Below are 16637 nucleotides of genomic sequence, written 5' to 3' on the forward strand. Positions count from 1 at the left end.
TGACAAGTAGCCATACATTCACATTACAACAGTACTTATTAGAAGCAGGGAAATACAACTAATAAGAAATAAAAAAAATGTGGCTAGACAAATTGTCCTGAAGCACTAACAAGCTTAGTTAAAGGGGTAGATGACAACTGAGGTGACATGTGACATCATGAGATAAACATGTGTATGTATAGTGCCAAGCACACAAGTAACTAGGATGTGTTCCTTTTTTTCTTTCTCTGCCTACAAGAGTTAAAAATCAGATCAGGTATGCAAATGAGAGTTTCTGTCCAGGTCAGGCTGGGTCAGACTATAACATAACCCTCACTGATTAGTGATTACAGCCATAAAATACTTTCCTCTCAGGAAATGGCTTCTGAGAGCAGGAAAAAGATAAAAGGGTTAATAATTCATATATTTGGGCTCTGAAATACTTCAATGAAGGTGTCATTGAGAAGAGACAATGGGCCTGATTCACAAAGCGGTGCAAAGTGTTTGCACGCCTGTGAAAAGCCCCTTATCACGCCTAAACTCAGTTTAGGCGTGATAAAATGAAACTCGCGCGAAATTCCCGCGCGCAAGGTTTTGCGTGCGCAATCGCGCGGCGCACGGTGCGCGCGCGCGATGTGCCCATTAAACCCTATGGGCGCTGCGCGCGGAGTTGCGCGATTGCGCGCGCAGCGGGACTTTGCGCTCGATAAAGAGCACAAATCGGTGCTAACTCAGCGGTGCAAAGCTTATCACGCCTAAAGTCTTTTAGGCGTGATAACTGAGTTATCACCGCTTTGTGAATCAGGCCCAATGAAACAGAAAAAACTTAAAAAGTAGATTCAAATCTAAAATAAAACTGTGGGATATCTAAAAAAAAGTCATTTTTAGGAGAAGGAGGATGGATACAATTGTTTTTCTCATCAGTTTATTTTCACCTCGGATGTCCTTTAAGGAGAAATAAATTGTGAGTTAATAAGTAAGGTGAGGTAACATAACAGAAAATCTTTCTGAGTCTGCCCCCACGGGGCCTTATTCAATTCACTATTTTTTCCTAAATTTTCTCTTAGGTAATATTTTTACACCTTGTCAATAAAAGGCCTTTTCAGCTGCCAGCAAGCAAGAAAACACTCAGGGTAACTGGACAGTACTTTTTCACCCTTTTTAGATACTTTATCAATTGCAGAGCGCTGAAAGGTTATTTTTAAACAGAATATGAAAAATTATCTCCTAGGAGAAAACTTAGGTGACTTGAATAGGGGTCATAGTTGTCTGGAAGCTTCTCAGAAAGCCATGGGCCATCATCAGAGGTGAGCAATGGGTACAGGGGCGACAGAAGCAGGCACAGGGGCATGGATGGAGGCTAGTGGCAAAGCTAGGAAGTTTTGATCTCAGTGCAAGTTTTTGCATTGGACCCCTCCAAACACTCTATGCATAACAATTCGTATAGACCAGGGATCCCCAAACGTTTTGGGTCGAGGGCCAGGTCAACATACTTAAGACTGCTGGGGGGCCGGAGTATACATAGAAGTCTTTGCGGGCCAGACAGTGATGCATACTAAGGTGACAACCTTCAGTCCAATCGGACAACAGTGTCACCTGATGTGGAATTTGATTGGAAACTAGCAAATTACTGCTTTCTGGCTTCATTCTATATGCGGACCACCAATATTTAAAAATGTAGCTGACTGCATCAATAAAACATTTTGTGTGTGGGGGGCCGGTAAAAAAGGCTCAGGGGGCCACATTCGGCCCGCGGGCCTTAGTTTGAGGACCTCTGGAATAGAGCAACAAAACCTGCCAAGGACTACCGCAGTATGAGAGGGTGTAAGCAGAAGAGGGGAACAGCTTGTTAAATGGTTATCACTATTCAAAGCATATATAGAAGTGATCATTACCAGTATAGCACCATTAAAGAGTTAATCCAGTGGTTGAGGAGGTCCACTAATGGGCCCCTCTGGTCCAAGGCCCCAATTCGGTCAAAGCCCCTATTGCTGTGCCACTGATAGAGGCACAGTTGGGACGGAAGGAAACACAGGGGGATAAAAGAAGACACAGGGGGACAGAAGGAGATTTAGAGGCATGGCTTGAGGTACAGGGGGATGGAGGCACAGAGGGGACAGCATGATGAAACAATGGTGCATGGATGGAAACCATGGGAGACAGAAGGAGACACAGGGAGATGAATAGAGGCACAGGGGAGATAGATGGAGGCACATGGGCATGAATGAAGGCACAGAGGCTCAGAAGAAGACACAGGGGCATAGATGGAGGCACAGAGGGTCAGAAGAAGACACAATGGTATATGGAGGCACAGAGGGTCAGAAGGAAACACAGGGGCATAGATGGAGGCACAGAGGGTCAGAAGGAGACACATGGGCATAGATGGAGGCACAGATAGTCAGAAGGAGACACAGGGGCATAGATGGAGGCACAGAGGGTCAGAAGGAGACACAGGGGCATAGATAAAGGCACAGAGGGTCAGAAGGAGATACAGGGGCATAGATGGAGGCACAGAGGGTCAGAAGGAGACACAGGGGCACAGATAAAGGCACAGAGGGTCAGAAGGAGACACAGGGGCATAGATGGAGGCACAGAGGGTCAGAAGGAGACACGGGCATAGATGGAGGCATAGAGGATGAGAAGGAGACACAAAGGCATAGATGGAGGCACAGAGGGTCAGAAGGAGACACAGGGGCATAGATGGAGGCACAGAGGGTCAGAAGGAGACACAGGGGCATAGATGGAGGCATAGAGGATGAGAAGGAGACACAAAGGCATAGATGGAGGCACAGAGGGTCAGAAGGAGACACAGGGACATAGATGGAGGCATAGAGGGTCAGAAGGAGACACAGGGGCATAGATGGAGGCACAGAGGGTCAGAAGGAGACACAGGGGCATAGATGGAGGCACAGAGGGTGAGAAGGAGACACAGGGGCATAGATGGAGGCACAGAGGGTCAGAAGGAGACAGAGAGGCATAGATGGAGGCACAGAGGGTGAGAAGGAGACACAGGGGCATAGATGGAGGCATAGAGGGTCAGAAGGAGACACAGGGGCATAGACGAAGGCATAGAGGGTCAGAAGGAGACACAGGGGCATGGATGGTGGCACAGAGGAGACATAAGGAGAAACAGGGGCATGCATAGAGGCAGAAGGAGGCACAGGGGCATGGATGGAGGCACAGAGGGTCAGAAGGAGATACGGGCATAGATGAAGGCACTAAGGGGACCCTTCAGCTTTAAAAATAAATTAAAATGTTTAAGTCAGAGAGTAATGGCAAATTGGCAATACAAAAATGATTGTACCTGGAAGATGACGAGTACATTTTCATCATTTATGAACCCATTGTACAGAATATTCCATGATTAAGTCAGACAAATTAATATTTCTGGGAAGCTGTTTTATTTTTTCCCTTCCTCGAACATTTAATACCAGAAAATGAGTTTTGAGATAACTATTAAAAGGACATTAGGATGTTTCTGTGTTGGTTCATGTCTGAAGGCTTGCCACTGAGCTAAGGGTTTCATTACATCCTCTTTTTCTGGCGGGAAACTTGCGTCATGCAGAAGGGTTGGGTTTTTGGAGCTGTAAAAGATTAAAGAGGAACTCCAGTGAAAATAATGTAATAAAAAAGTGCTTTATTTTCACAATTATTATGTATAAATGATTTAGTCAGTGTTTGTCCATTGTAAAATATTTTAAATTCCTGATTTACATTCTGACATTTATTACATGTGGACATTTTTACTGTTGGCAGGTGATGTAGCTGCTGCATGCTTTTTTGGCAGTTGGAAACAGCTGTAAACAGCTATTTCCCACAATGCAGCAAGGTTCACAGACAGGAAACTGCCAGGAGTATGTACTCAAGAGTTTCTTGTGGGAGGGGTTTCACCACAATATCAGTCATACAGCGCCCCCTGATGGTCTGTTTGTGAAAAGAAATAGATTTCTCATGTAAAAGGGGGTATCAGCTACTGATTGGGATAAAGTTCAATTCTTGGTCGGAGTTTCTCTTTAAGAGGAACTTCAGCCTAAACAAACATATGGGGTTTGATTCACAAAAGAGTGTTAACACTTAGCACGCCCATGCAGAGCTGCTGTGCACGTGATATCATGCATGTAAAGCTTTATGCGTGCAAGCTAATGACTTCGCGTGAAGTCAATAGTTTGCGCATGCAAAGTTTTGCGCGTGTTACATCGCGTGCAAACCAGCTTAACACCGGCGGGCTAAACATACACTCTAATAGGTTAGCACGCGAAGCACTGTAGTTTTCACGTGCGCGAGCGCTAAAACTTTGCATGCACGACGCGCACTCAAAATGGCTTGCACACACGTTTGCACGTGCAAAGCTTTTAGGCGTGATAACTCAGTTATCACTGTTTTGTGAATCAAGCCCACTGTCATTAAGCTACATTAGTAAGTTAATTAAAATAGATAGGTAATATAATCTCTTACCCACCCTGTTTTAAAAGAACAGGCAAAGGTTTGTGATTTCATGGGGGCAGCCATCTTTTTGGTTGAAAGGAGGTGACAGGGAGCATGAGACACAATTCCAACTGTCCTGTGTCCTTATCACCCCTCCCAGCTGCGCGTGCTAGCCAACAAGAACAACAAGTTCAGAAATCCCATCATGCTTTGCACAGCATCACTGGAAAATGCCTGGGCAGATTTCTTTGATGGGGCGGAGCTTAGCTTCTTTGCAGATAAAAAGGAGGCTTGGGTAAGAAAAGAAAAAGTTCTGATGCTGTAAAACTGTTTTTAAAGAAACTCCAAGCATTTTCAGTGCTGCAGAGTAGATTTTTAGTCTGGAGGTCCACTTTAAAGAGAAACTCCAAACTTCAAGAAAACTCCTTATACACATTCCTGACCGACTTCTGGCCAGTTGCAGCTCCAGTTTAAGATTTTTAGGGGGTCACAATGGTTAGCTGGTGGGGCCCCTTGGAGTACATGAGAGAAAAAAAATATACCCTGCAATAATCTTATAGCATGTAAAGTGTGTTCAACAGATATCCTCTTTAATAAAACCTAACTGTCTCTGCGTCCCATCCCTGCACTTCCTGTTTGTGTGTGTGTGTTTTGCACTACTGCGCATGTGCAGGGAGGTGCGCAGAGACTGAGGAGAGCTGAGGGAGGACGGGCGTGCATGGTGTGTACGTGGAGTGGGTGGGCGTCGTGCGCGCGTGGCATGTGCGCGGCGGGCACGCGCATGCGCGGTGACTGCGATGTTCACGGGGAGAGTGAGAGAGAAGGAAGGGGAGAGGAGGGGAGTGGAGGAGAGGGGAGGGGAGGTGATTCAACACAGTCCTAGAGCCCGTTTTGAAACGAGCTTAGGTCTACTAGTTACATAATAAACCTTCATTTTGCGAGCAAGATAAGATCACAGTAAAATTGTACCTACTGACTCCCGCACCAGTAAAACAGCACCACAAATAATGCACAGGTACCCTTTTGTAGATTCCAAATTGTTGGTCACATGACTTGTGTACTGCTCCAAAACGGCTTCAGCTTAGCTAACTGAAAGCATCTTGATCACCTTCTCTTATGGTATGCAACAATCATTATAGTTGTGGCCCTTTAGTCCCCCACCGTCACGTGGGAGCTCTTTGTCCCTTTAAGAACATATGCCGTCCCGTGTCCCCTCTATAAAAAGTGCAGCCAGGGGCATAACTAGAGGGGAGCAGCACCTGAGATTGCAGGGGAGGCCCTAAGCAGTTTTGGGGACCCAACTACTAACGTCTCCTTCCTCCGACACAGCGGACTATACTTCAAATCAGGTGTTTTTGTGGCCACACTTATGGGTGTGAAGATCATGAAGGACACACTTGTTGTATGACCCTTGTGAGATGGGCCCCTAGGCTGTAAAAGGCACCAAGGGGAAGCAAGAGAAGGTCTGTGAACATTGGGGGCCCCATAAAAGTTTCGCTGGGGGGCCTCACCAATTGTAGTTATTCCAATGCTATCTTTATATTTCTTCCCAGATAGCTCCTCCTCTTCTGCTCCGCCTCTCCTGGCTCCACTCTGTTCCTACAAGTTATTTTAAAAGTCTTATAGTAATGCTTAGATCGCTTAATGGGTTAGCAGGTATCCATCTCCTCAGGGTTGTCCTCCTATGATAGTCGCAAACATTCAAAACAGGGCACTGTGAAATTTGGGTGCAGGGTGAAGCCAAAAACAGCTTACCGTTATTGCAAATTTGCTGTTGGCATAACTTACTATTCCCCCTCCAGGCCACCATGGACTCAGGGGTAAGATGCAATTTAGCTGCCCACTGTTGCTGGCAGTTGAATTGCATTGTTTTTTTGCTGGTGCTCAAATTACCCTCTGAGCGCTGTTATAGCCGTAGTTCAAAATACTGTCTATGGCGGCGCCCAAATGTCAAGCGCCCTTTTTACCTGTCTCGTTATGGTCTCCCTCTGCACTCTAGTTTTACCTCCTCAGTCATTGTTGGCCTCTCAGCTAGCATCTATCCCTTTCTGAGGGTTCTCCAGTTTTAATTCTTTGGCCAGAATAGGACAACTGAATAGTGTCTTGGAGCTTTGAGCAGAAACCAAGTTTACCTCTCCATCATGCTGTCTCAGCCTAAGTCCAGGTTGTTGGAAAACAAGGCGTTCCTTGTGCAGATCCTTGTGAAAGTTCAAGGCTGTCATGACCTATTCCAAAATAAAAGGGGGAAAAAAGAATCATGCATCAGCCGAGAGTCTTCTAACATGCTAATTGACCACATGTGGCTCTGCTGCCTACAGGACAGGACACAACTAAGAAAAATAGCTATGAATCTTCATTAAAAATGCCCTGAAGGCCCCATTCCTACACATCATGATGTGTCTCTACAGTTTGATGTGAAGCCAAAGATAATTTCCTGCCCAACTCAGAAAGATTGCAGCTCCGATGTTGGTCCTGAAAATTTCTCAAGGCACAGAAGAAACACGGAAATTAGATCGCTGGCGTGCTTGACCTGTCACTCAGGCCAAGAGCAGGGCCGGAGCTACCATAGGAAAAAATGGGCAATTTCCCCAGGGCCCCAGAGCCTGTAGGGGCCCCCAAGGTGTCCCTCCCCCATCTTAACTGTTGCTCCCCAGGGACTCTGCAGAGTCTGTTAAGTTGGGAGGTGATTGGGGAAGGGTGAGTAGCCAGCTCAGGGGCCCAGGAGGGAAATTTGGCTGCAACAAAGGGCCAAAATGTTACTTCAACCGGCCCTGGACAAGAGATGCCTCTAATGCAATAAGGCTCTACGACTTGTGCTATAGGCTTTCCTCAAGCAAGCAGCTGGCTCTGACACTCACTGAGGTGTTTAGGTGATATATCTGTCCCTCAGCTAAGCTCCGTTCATTTAAATAAAGCACTGAATCCAGCCACACCAAATCTACCTCGGTACCTACCCAAAGCTTTAGACGTTCCAGATAAAACAACAGGTTATTCAGTGTGATGTTGGACATGTTCATGTCGGAGTCGTATGTTTTGGCAAAGGCTTTGAGTGAATGAGTGTAGGATGTATTCATTAGGTGAGTATTTTGATGGCGCTTTAAAGAGGAGCTGTAACCAAGGATTGAACTTCATCCCAATCAGTAGCTGACACCCCCTTTCCCACTAGAAATCTTTACCTTTTCTCAAAAAAATCATCAAGATCATCAGGGGGGTCTGTATGGCTGATATTGTGGTGAAAACCCCTCCCACAGTGTGATGTCAGGACCATGGTTCTTTTCATATTGTGTGTCAGGGATGTAGCTAGAAACCATGGGGCCAAATAGCAAGTTTTGGTTCTCCCCCCAAGGAGGTTACTTTGTGCCCCCCAGTTTTAGGTGACCAGAGGTACCCCACAATATTAACCCATTAGCAGCTTCAAACAAAATTTTAAGTTTGAAAGCAGCTGGTGCATTCTAAAACTCTGCCAGCAAACTAAGCAGCCAAACGAGCAGATATAGTTACTTGTTTCTGACTAGTAATGACCTAATTACAATTAAGCAAAATTTTGCATAATTCACAAAATTACAATTAGGCCATAGTCGAAATTTAGCGAATTTCACACAATTACACGAAATTTCATGTTTATGGGTAATTTCGTAATTACGGTCATTTTTCAAAATTACGATAGTTAATGTAACACAAACAAATCCGAGTTTCGTGTTTAACACGGAAATTCGTCTGTTTTTGAAATTGTGTTCCAGTCCAGAGCCTCCTGAAATATTTAAAGCGACAGGGACCTTTGCATTATCAGATATGGCAAGGCCCAAAACCAAGTGTCTCAGCATGCATGACCGTTACGTGCACCATGGCAAAGAGCACCTGTCTTAAAAGTGGCTGCAGATAGAGCCTCCTGATACATTTAAAGCTACATCATGTGCAGGGGCCTTTGCATTATCAGTAATTGCAATCAATGAGTGACTTTCCTGAGTTTAACCACTTCACCACTGAGGGGTTTTACCCCCTGAGCACCAGAGCAATTTTCACCTTTCAGCGCTCCTTCCATTCATTCGTCTATAACTTTATTATTACTTATCGCAATGAAATGAACTATATCTTGTTTTTTTCGCCACCAATTAGGCTTTCTTTAGGTGGGACATTATGCCAAGAATTATTTTTTTCTAAATGTGTTTTAATGGGAAAATAGGAAAAATGTGGGGAAAAAAATAATTATTTTTCAGTTTTCGGCCATTATAGTTTTTAAATAATGCATGCTACTGTAATTAAAACCCATGAAACGTATTTGCCCTTTTGTCCCGGTTATAAAACCATTTAAATTATGTCCCTATCACAATGTTTGGCGCCAATATTTTATTTGGAAATAAAGGTGCATTTTTTTCAGTTTTGCGTCCATCCCTAATTACAAGCCCATAGTTTATAAAGTAACAGTGTTATACCCTCTTGACATAAATATTTAAAAAGTTCAGTCCCTAAGGTAACTATTTATGTATTTTTTTTAATTGTAAATTTTTTATTTTTTTTTTTAATTACAAAAAAAAAAAAAATGGGGAGTGTGGGAGGTAATGAGTTAATTTTATGTGTAAAAGTCATTTATTTGTATGTGAAAAATGTGTAGGGTGTAGTTTACTATTTGGCCACAAGATGGCCACAGTAACTTTTTGTTTTAATGCGACCTCCAAGCTTCCTTCCGGAAGCTTGGAGGAAGTATAATGAGCATGGACACGTGAGTTTTTTCTCACAATGATCGCGCTGCCCATAGGAGAGCAGCTGATCATTGCGGGGCTTAGATCAACGAACGGGAATGGATTTTCCCGTTCATTGATCTCTGGGCGAGCGGGCGGCGGCGGTTTTACTAGCGGCGGGCGGCGTGTTTACGAGCGGGAGCGCGGGCAGCGTCGGGAACGCGGAAAGTACGTGTTTCTCCGTCCCTGGTTTTTAAAGGATGGAAAAAGGGGCGGAGAAATACGTACGCGCGGGGGTAAAGTGGTTAATCATTACCTAAATGTGCATAATTACTATTAGAAATGAAATTACATCCATTTTCGTAATTAAAAGAACTTTGTTACTATAGAAAACACAAAATTATGAAATTTCGCGTTAAATGCGAATTTGCGCTGAACCGCAAATTTAGTAATCAGGCAGCAGCATACACAGGAAGTATAGGTTGCACTGGCTGGTGCTTTTGAAGTAATCCATACAAGCCCAGAGTAGTGTGCAGATAGCAAGCAGGCTCAGTGGCGTAATGAAGGAGCTGTGGGCCCCAATGCAAGTTTTACAATGGGGCCCCCCAAGCACTCTATACATAACAAGTGATATGGCGCACCAAAACTTGCCAATGGCAGATATAGTGTCAGAGATGCAAGAAGGGGATGGGGGACAGTCCAGAGCTGGGACAAGGTCCTCCAGCACCCAAGGCTGAAACACCAAATTGCACCCCTCCATCCCTCTCACCCCAGCCGTCACACACTGATTGCTATTAGACTAAGAGGTGCCCCAGGGCCCCCAACACCTTCATCTCTAGTTATCTGGCTTGCAGTCACTGCCATGTATCCCCTTTTCTTATTTCACTCTGCTGCAAACACAATAGGGGAATGATAGCTGAGTGAGTGAGTCGCCCCCTCCTACACTGTGCCCTGGGGCTGGAGCCTCTCTCGCCTCTGCCTCGACCCGGCCCTGGGACAGTCTGTTAATGATTACCACTGTTCAAAGTATCTATAGAAGTGATTATTATGAGCACAGGACCAATAAAGAGCTAATACTGTAGTTGAGGGAGGACCTTTTTGGGGCCCTCTTGCCCAAGGGCCCCGATGCGGTCGCTACCTCTGCAGCAACCCCTATTGCTACGCCCCTGAGCAGGCTACAACATACCTCCCAACTTTTTAAGATAAGAAAGAGGGATATTTAATCCACACCCTGAGACACCCCTGACTATGCCCTCAGCACTCCCTTAGTCATGCATACCATAACGATTTCCTAAGAAAAATATGTTGTTTTATAATTCAAACCACACTGGTCCTTTCTATCCTGGTTCATTTTCCTTCATATTAACATTTGAAAATAAGAAATATATCAATTTAAAGGATGGGGATAAAGTTTAGAGTCAATTAAACACATTTTCAGTAGATAACATACATAGGCCTTTATTCACTAACCGGTGCTAAGCCAGTTAGTCTGCCTTATCTGAGGTTAGTGTGCCTTATCTGAGGTTAGTGTGCCTTATCTGAGGTTAGTGTGCCTTATCTGAGGTTAGTGTGCCTTATCTGAGGTTAGTGTGCCTTATCTGAGTTAGTATGCACAAAGCTACATCGCGCACTGCACCGCGCACAGCGTAATGCACTAACTCAGATAAGGCACACTAACCTCAGATAAGGTTAGCGCTGTAGTTTGTGCCCACTAAGGGATAAGGCCGGTTAGTGAATCAAGGCCATAGATCTCTTCTTTACATCAGTCCTGAAAGAGGGATGTCACAGGAGCCCTGGTGGTCAGACCGCAAATGGCCTTCCAAACGGTGCCAGCGCACGGATCGTGCAAACTCTGGTCGCAGTCAATGCGCAGGAACCGTTGGGACAGACCGCAGACAAACCAGAAGGGAGCCTGTGAGATATGGGTAATTACAACTTACACACGATTCCAGGGTATCTGCCACCACCACTGGTATGGGCCAGTGGACCCGATTTACTGACTGACTGGTCCTGCGAATAAAAACGGTTAAAACACGCTGTATTCTGTCTAGCCAACAACAAACAATAGTAACGTCTCTTCAGAGGTCTGGTTCAGTTGTGTGCGTGCTGAATAGTAGGGTAGCTAGAACAACAACTGACGATAGCGTCGGTTTATTGAAAGCAATATAAATAATTAATATATACAGACAATTATTAAAATCAACAATTATTAAAACAGTAATAGCCAGTATGAAAAATAAAAGGGAGAAAAAATACTTAGTTCCTGGAAAGATGTCCTTTTTGTGGGAAGAATCATAAAGTTCTTGGTTTCAATCAAAGTTCAGAGTTCAGACCAGGTGGATGCCAGCATATCCTCAAGCTGGCACAGATGAGTTCAGGATGTTTCAGGGTGGAGGACACTGAGTTTGTCTCCTCTGCCATTCTTATGCCCCTGATTCAGTAGGAGGGAGTGAGGGCAGGGCCACACACCCCCTTTAGAACATGAGATGAGTCCTCCCCTTGTCCTGGGGACCAGAAATCATGTCTTAACCACATATGGGCTCTATCTCACAGAACCGTACAGGTCAGGGCAGATTTACTAATATTTTCAGGTCTGCCTCGATTTACCCAGCAGCCTGATACCAAACATGAGGGGTGGGACCCCTGTGGTATCATCAGGGCACTTTCGAACTGCCTAACTGACAGTCTTTACCTCAGAATGTTCTGAAATGTTCTCAGAACCAGCGCCAGACAGGGCCCTACATGCTCTGTTAGTTTGGAGGGTCTGCCAGCCTGGCAACACAGAAAATATGACACATATAGCAGTTTGTGGACTATGATCTGCATCTGGGATTGACAGCAGGTCATCCCTAGGTGAGGTTCTTTTTGAAGCTGGCAGCAGCAAGCCACATGTCGGCTCCCCTGCTGGGGAAGGAGCCAGAGTGTCTGAGTTTTTCCACTCTAGATTGCTTCTGTAATGGTGCTTGTCACCTATACCTGATGGATGGGCCATCAGCATAGCTTGAAGCCAGGGACTCTCTGCAGATGGCTAGGGCCCTTTTGGTGGAAGGAGGGAAAGAGAGAAAAAAAACCCAGGGATGTCATTTCTGATTCCTGTAATGATCCTTCCAATTCACCCGCGTTTCTCACGGCTGTTCCGTGACAAGGGACAAATGAGGAAGAAAGAGGGACAGAAGGATTGGGTTCCCAAAGAGGGACTGTCCCTTCAAAAGAGGGACAGTTGGGAGCTATAGCTACAAGTGGCTGCCAGCCCGCCCACCAACCACGACTCATGGGTCTCCAACTGACATGCATGTACCTGCCCACTTTCCACTATAGAATACCGAAGGGGCCAAAAAACATCTATATCTGGGTTTACTAGGCGTAACTCCCATATACTTATAATGGTGCTTGGCCGGGACCTGGACACTTAGGTTACTATACCTGAATGTTTACTATATCACAGTTTACTATAACAAGATTATACTGTACTTAAAAAGAAGAAAAAGACATGTATCAAACCATCCTAAAGCAACCATTGTGTATTGCATCCGCGTTTGCTTTATCTTATCCGTTACATTGAATCTCTCATAGAGTACATCCAGAATGGGAACAGCTATGGCAGCCGTGGGAGTGGAGGTGAGGTGGCGGGCACTGAGATGGGACAAGCGATGGCCGTTTTGCATCTTTCTGGAGGCTTGGTCACGCTGCGTTCCACTGCCAATTATTGGAATGACTGTAGTTCCAAACAAAGCTGTCATTTCACTTTAACTTGTTAACGACTGATCCACGACAATTGGCGTGGACGCGGTGACAGCTTCAGGACCGCTCAATGCCAATTGGCGTGGACGCGGTGACAGCCTCAGGACCGCTCAATGCCAATTGGCGTGAAGTCCCCGGGCGGGGTTTTGCTGGAGATCGCGCACGCCGGTGCACGCGCATCTCCGCTTGAATGGCAGAGCTCCGCATCAGTCTCCCAGTCTCTATTTACACTGTACAGCACTGCGATCTACGGCAATGCTGTACTGGGGACGGCCATATGACACGGCTGTCCCCCTGGGAGGCAGAGAAGCGATCCGCTGTCCTAGCCTGAAGCCTATGACAGCCGATCGCTGTCATTGGCTGGCGGGGGAGGGAGGGTGGATAAAAAAAATAATAAAATAAATAGGTAAATGTGTTCAAAAATAAACAAATAAATAATGAAAAAAACAAACGAACACTGCACCACCAATCAGAGCCCACCAACAGAAAGCTCTATTGGTGGGCAGAAAAGGGTGGGAATCACTTGTGTGTGTAGTTGTATGGCCCTGCAGTGAGCCCTTAAAGCTGCAGTGGCCTGAATTGTAAAAAATAGCCTGGTCACTAGGGGGGTAAAGCCTGTGGTCCTTAAGTGGTTAAAGTAAACCAGAGCTGAACTAAATAGAAATATTGATACCTATCCGCGGCTTCCTCCAGCAGGATAAGCCCGTCTGAGTCCCACATCGTGCTCCCGTGGTCTGCCGTTCAGCCGTGATCAGCCCCGGTAATAGGCTTAGTAGCATCAGTCCGGGTCTACTGCGGGAGGTCCGCGCATGTGCAGAAGACCCAGACTGAACCTGACTGAGCTTGTTATCGGGGCTGATTGCAGCTGAACAGCAGACCGCTGGTGGACGGCGTGTGATAGGCTTATGCTGCTGGAGGAAGCAGCGAGTAAGAATCGATTTTTCTATTTAGTTCAACTCTGGTACACTTTAACAGGGGTGTCAAGCTCAAATACAAGGTGTACAGAGGCGCCACAAGGATAAAATATGCTAAAATCGTATAAAATGTTCAGGAGGCGGTGGTGGACCAGCCACTCCAAAATGGACACGACACTATCGATTGAGTTAGTCACAATTCACATACTCCTAGAAACAACTGGCAATGTGTTTCGCAGGTATATTCCTACTTCTTCAGGCAATAACAAATAGTAGTACACCCAGTACAGTCTCAAGGTCACGATAATCGCCTCTGTGAAAAATAAAAATATATAGTGGATCAAACATAATGCAAAGTGGGGAAACTAATTGAGGGCCAAATTTAATGGCACTAAGGGCCAGATTTGGCCTGCAGGCCGGAGTTTGACATGTATGCTTTAAGTGACGGCATTCCAGTCTATATTTCACACTGAGGATTATGCTGAGTCCAATCATTTGGACAGCGAAAGAGAAGGCAGATGCTCTGATTACAAGGATTATTTGAACTGAAAACTATTTTGGGTCCTTAATGGGATTTCTCGCGTCGAGCCCACAATAACATGAAACGATCCACTGTTTGCCCATTTCAGCATCCTCGTTCTTTCATTTCAGAATGGAAAATCAATTTGTGTTGCGTTTATCATGTTTAATGGGTGTCATGAGTTTAAATAGTCACAAAATATACGACGCGAGTGAAATTTTCAGCAAGCAGATCTATTTGGCTTCCAGAATGAAGGAAAGTTGTATCCGGAGCCAGGATCCCAGCGCTGTGGTCATAACTCTTCTCCTACGAGGCTCGGGTGAACCAACAAGTGCAATGCGAGGGGAAGCGCATCTGCCTTGTAATGTTTCAAGATTAAAAAACACCCTGCAGCAGAAGCAGAAAATATGGGCGCCTGTGACTAATGGACAGTGTGGGCGTCCCATAGGCGCTCATGCAAATATCGGTTATCTTGCACCAAAAGCAGAAATTTAGACTATGCTGGAGGTAAGTATGACCTGAGCGCAGGGCCGGTTCTAGACTTTTTGCCGCCTGAAGCAAACTTGTGAGAAACCGCTGAGCTGGAGGGGGTAGTGGGCAGGAAGGGGGTATTGACAACCGGAGCTGGGGAGGGGGGTCGGACCCCCTCTCTCCTGGGTCCCCCAATCTGCACTCCCCCTTTATAATACTTCATCCAAATCAGTATATGTATACTAGCTACACTGGGGGCAACTATACTAGCTACACTGGGGGCAACTATACTAGCTGCACTGGGGGCAACTATACTAGCTACACTGGGGGCAACTATACTAGCTGCACTGGGGGGACAACTATACTAGCTGCACTGGGGGCAACTCTACTAGCTGCACTGGGGGCAACTCTACTAGCTGCACTGGGGGCAACTATACTAGCTACACTGGGGGGAACTATACTAGCTACACTGGGGGGAACTATACTAGCTGCACTGGGGGCAACTATACTAGCTACACTGGGGGCCAGTATACTAGCTACACTGTGGGCATATATACTAGCTATACTTGGGCAACTATACTACCTACACTGGGGGCAACTATACTATCTATACTGGGGCAACTATACTAGCTACACTGGGGGCACCTATACTACCAATATTGGGGGCAACTATACTAATTATACTGGGGCTACTATACTAACTATACTGGGGGGAACTATACTAGCTTCACTAGGGCAACTATACTACAGATGACTATACTACCTATACTGGGGGCAACTATACTAGCTGCACTGGGGGCAACTATACTATCTACACTGGGAGCAACTATACTATCTACACTGGGGCAACTATACTAACTACACTGGGGGCAACTATACTACCTATATTGGGGGCAACTATACTAATTATACTGGGGCTACTATACTAACTATACTGGGGGGAACTATACTAGCTCCACTAGGGCAACTATACTACAGATGACTATACTACCTATACTGGGGGCAACTATACTAGCTGCACTGGGGGCAACTATACTACCTACACTGGGAGCAACTATACTATCTACACTGGGGCAACTATACTAACTACACTGGGGGCAACTATACTACCTATATTGGGGGCAACTATACTAATTATACTGGGGCAGCTATACTACTTATACTGGGGCAACTATACTAGCTATACTGGGGGGAACTATACTAGCTCCACTAGGGCAACTATACTGCAGACGACTATACTACCTATACTGGGGGCAACTATACTAGCTATACTGGGGCAACTATACTATGGACAACTATACTTCCTATACTCGGGGCAACTATAATAGCTACCTATACTGGGGGCAACTATACTAGCTATACTGGGGCAACTTTATTACATATACTGGGGTACTTATGCTACCTATACTAGGGCAACCATATTACCTATACTGGGGGCACCTATACTACCTAGCATTACCTGCCATGGCGCACTTAGTATGCCGCACTCGCTCCTTTCCTTTTTTTGGGGGAGGGGGGGTCTTATAATTCCCAGCACCGGGTGTCAAATGCCCCTGGGTACGCCACTGAATGTATTGATTTATTGTTTCACCCTTTTTCGCTAAAGTTCCTCTTTAAAATGTCTACATTAAAAAAAACAACTTTGAAGTACATAAATTACAGATGTGGAGTTTTCCTTTAAACTTACCATCAAGAACAGCAGGAGCTGGTGGGGGTGGTGTTCATGTTGGACCCCATATGACTTTCTCAGCATATGTTAGGTCTATGGTTCCTCACCCAATTCCAAACAAAATGAATCCTGTATCGTATAAATACAATCTCTCAAGCCAAAAACAAACCCAACACTTCATCTGTGGAGCAATCTGTCAGCCGGCTCTCTGAAATAAAACGAGAGGAGAGAAGGTGAGT

At 45.5% G+C, this 16637-nt stretch overlaps 1 long non-coding RNA gene across 3 annotated transcripts in view; it reads right to left on the bottom strand.

The window, feature by feature from the left end:
* Positions 1 to 3363: 3363 nt before the first annotated feature.
* The window catches only part of LOC137504457 (uncharacterized), a 240638-nt gene continuing 227364 nt past the window's right edge, over positions 3364 to 16637 (bottom strand). For all 3 annotated transcript variants that reach the window (XR_011019486.1, XR_011019487.1, XR_011019485.1), the window contains exons 2-4: positions 16417 to 16606; positions 6537 to 6629; positions 3364 to 3563 (exon numbers count right to left, since the gene is read on the bottom strand). This is a non-coding gene — a long non-coding RNA (uncharacterized lncRNA). The remainder of the gene's footprint in view (positions 3564 to 6536; positions 6630 to 16416; positions 16607 to 16637) is intronic.

The sequence above is a fragment of the Hyperolius riggenbachi genome, chromosome 4 (assembly GCF_040937935.1).
Source record: "Hyperolius riggenbachi isolate aHypRig1 chromosome 4, aHypRig1.pri, whole genome shotgun sequence".
In the NCBI taxonomy this organism is placed as follows: Eukaryota; Metazoa; Chordata; class Amphibia; order Anura; family Hyperoliidae; genus Hyperolius; species Hyperolius riggenbachi.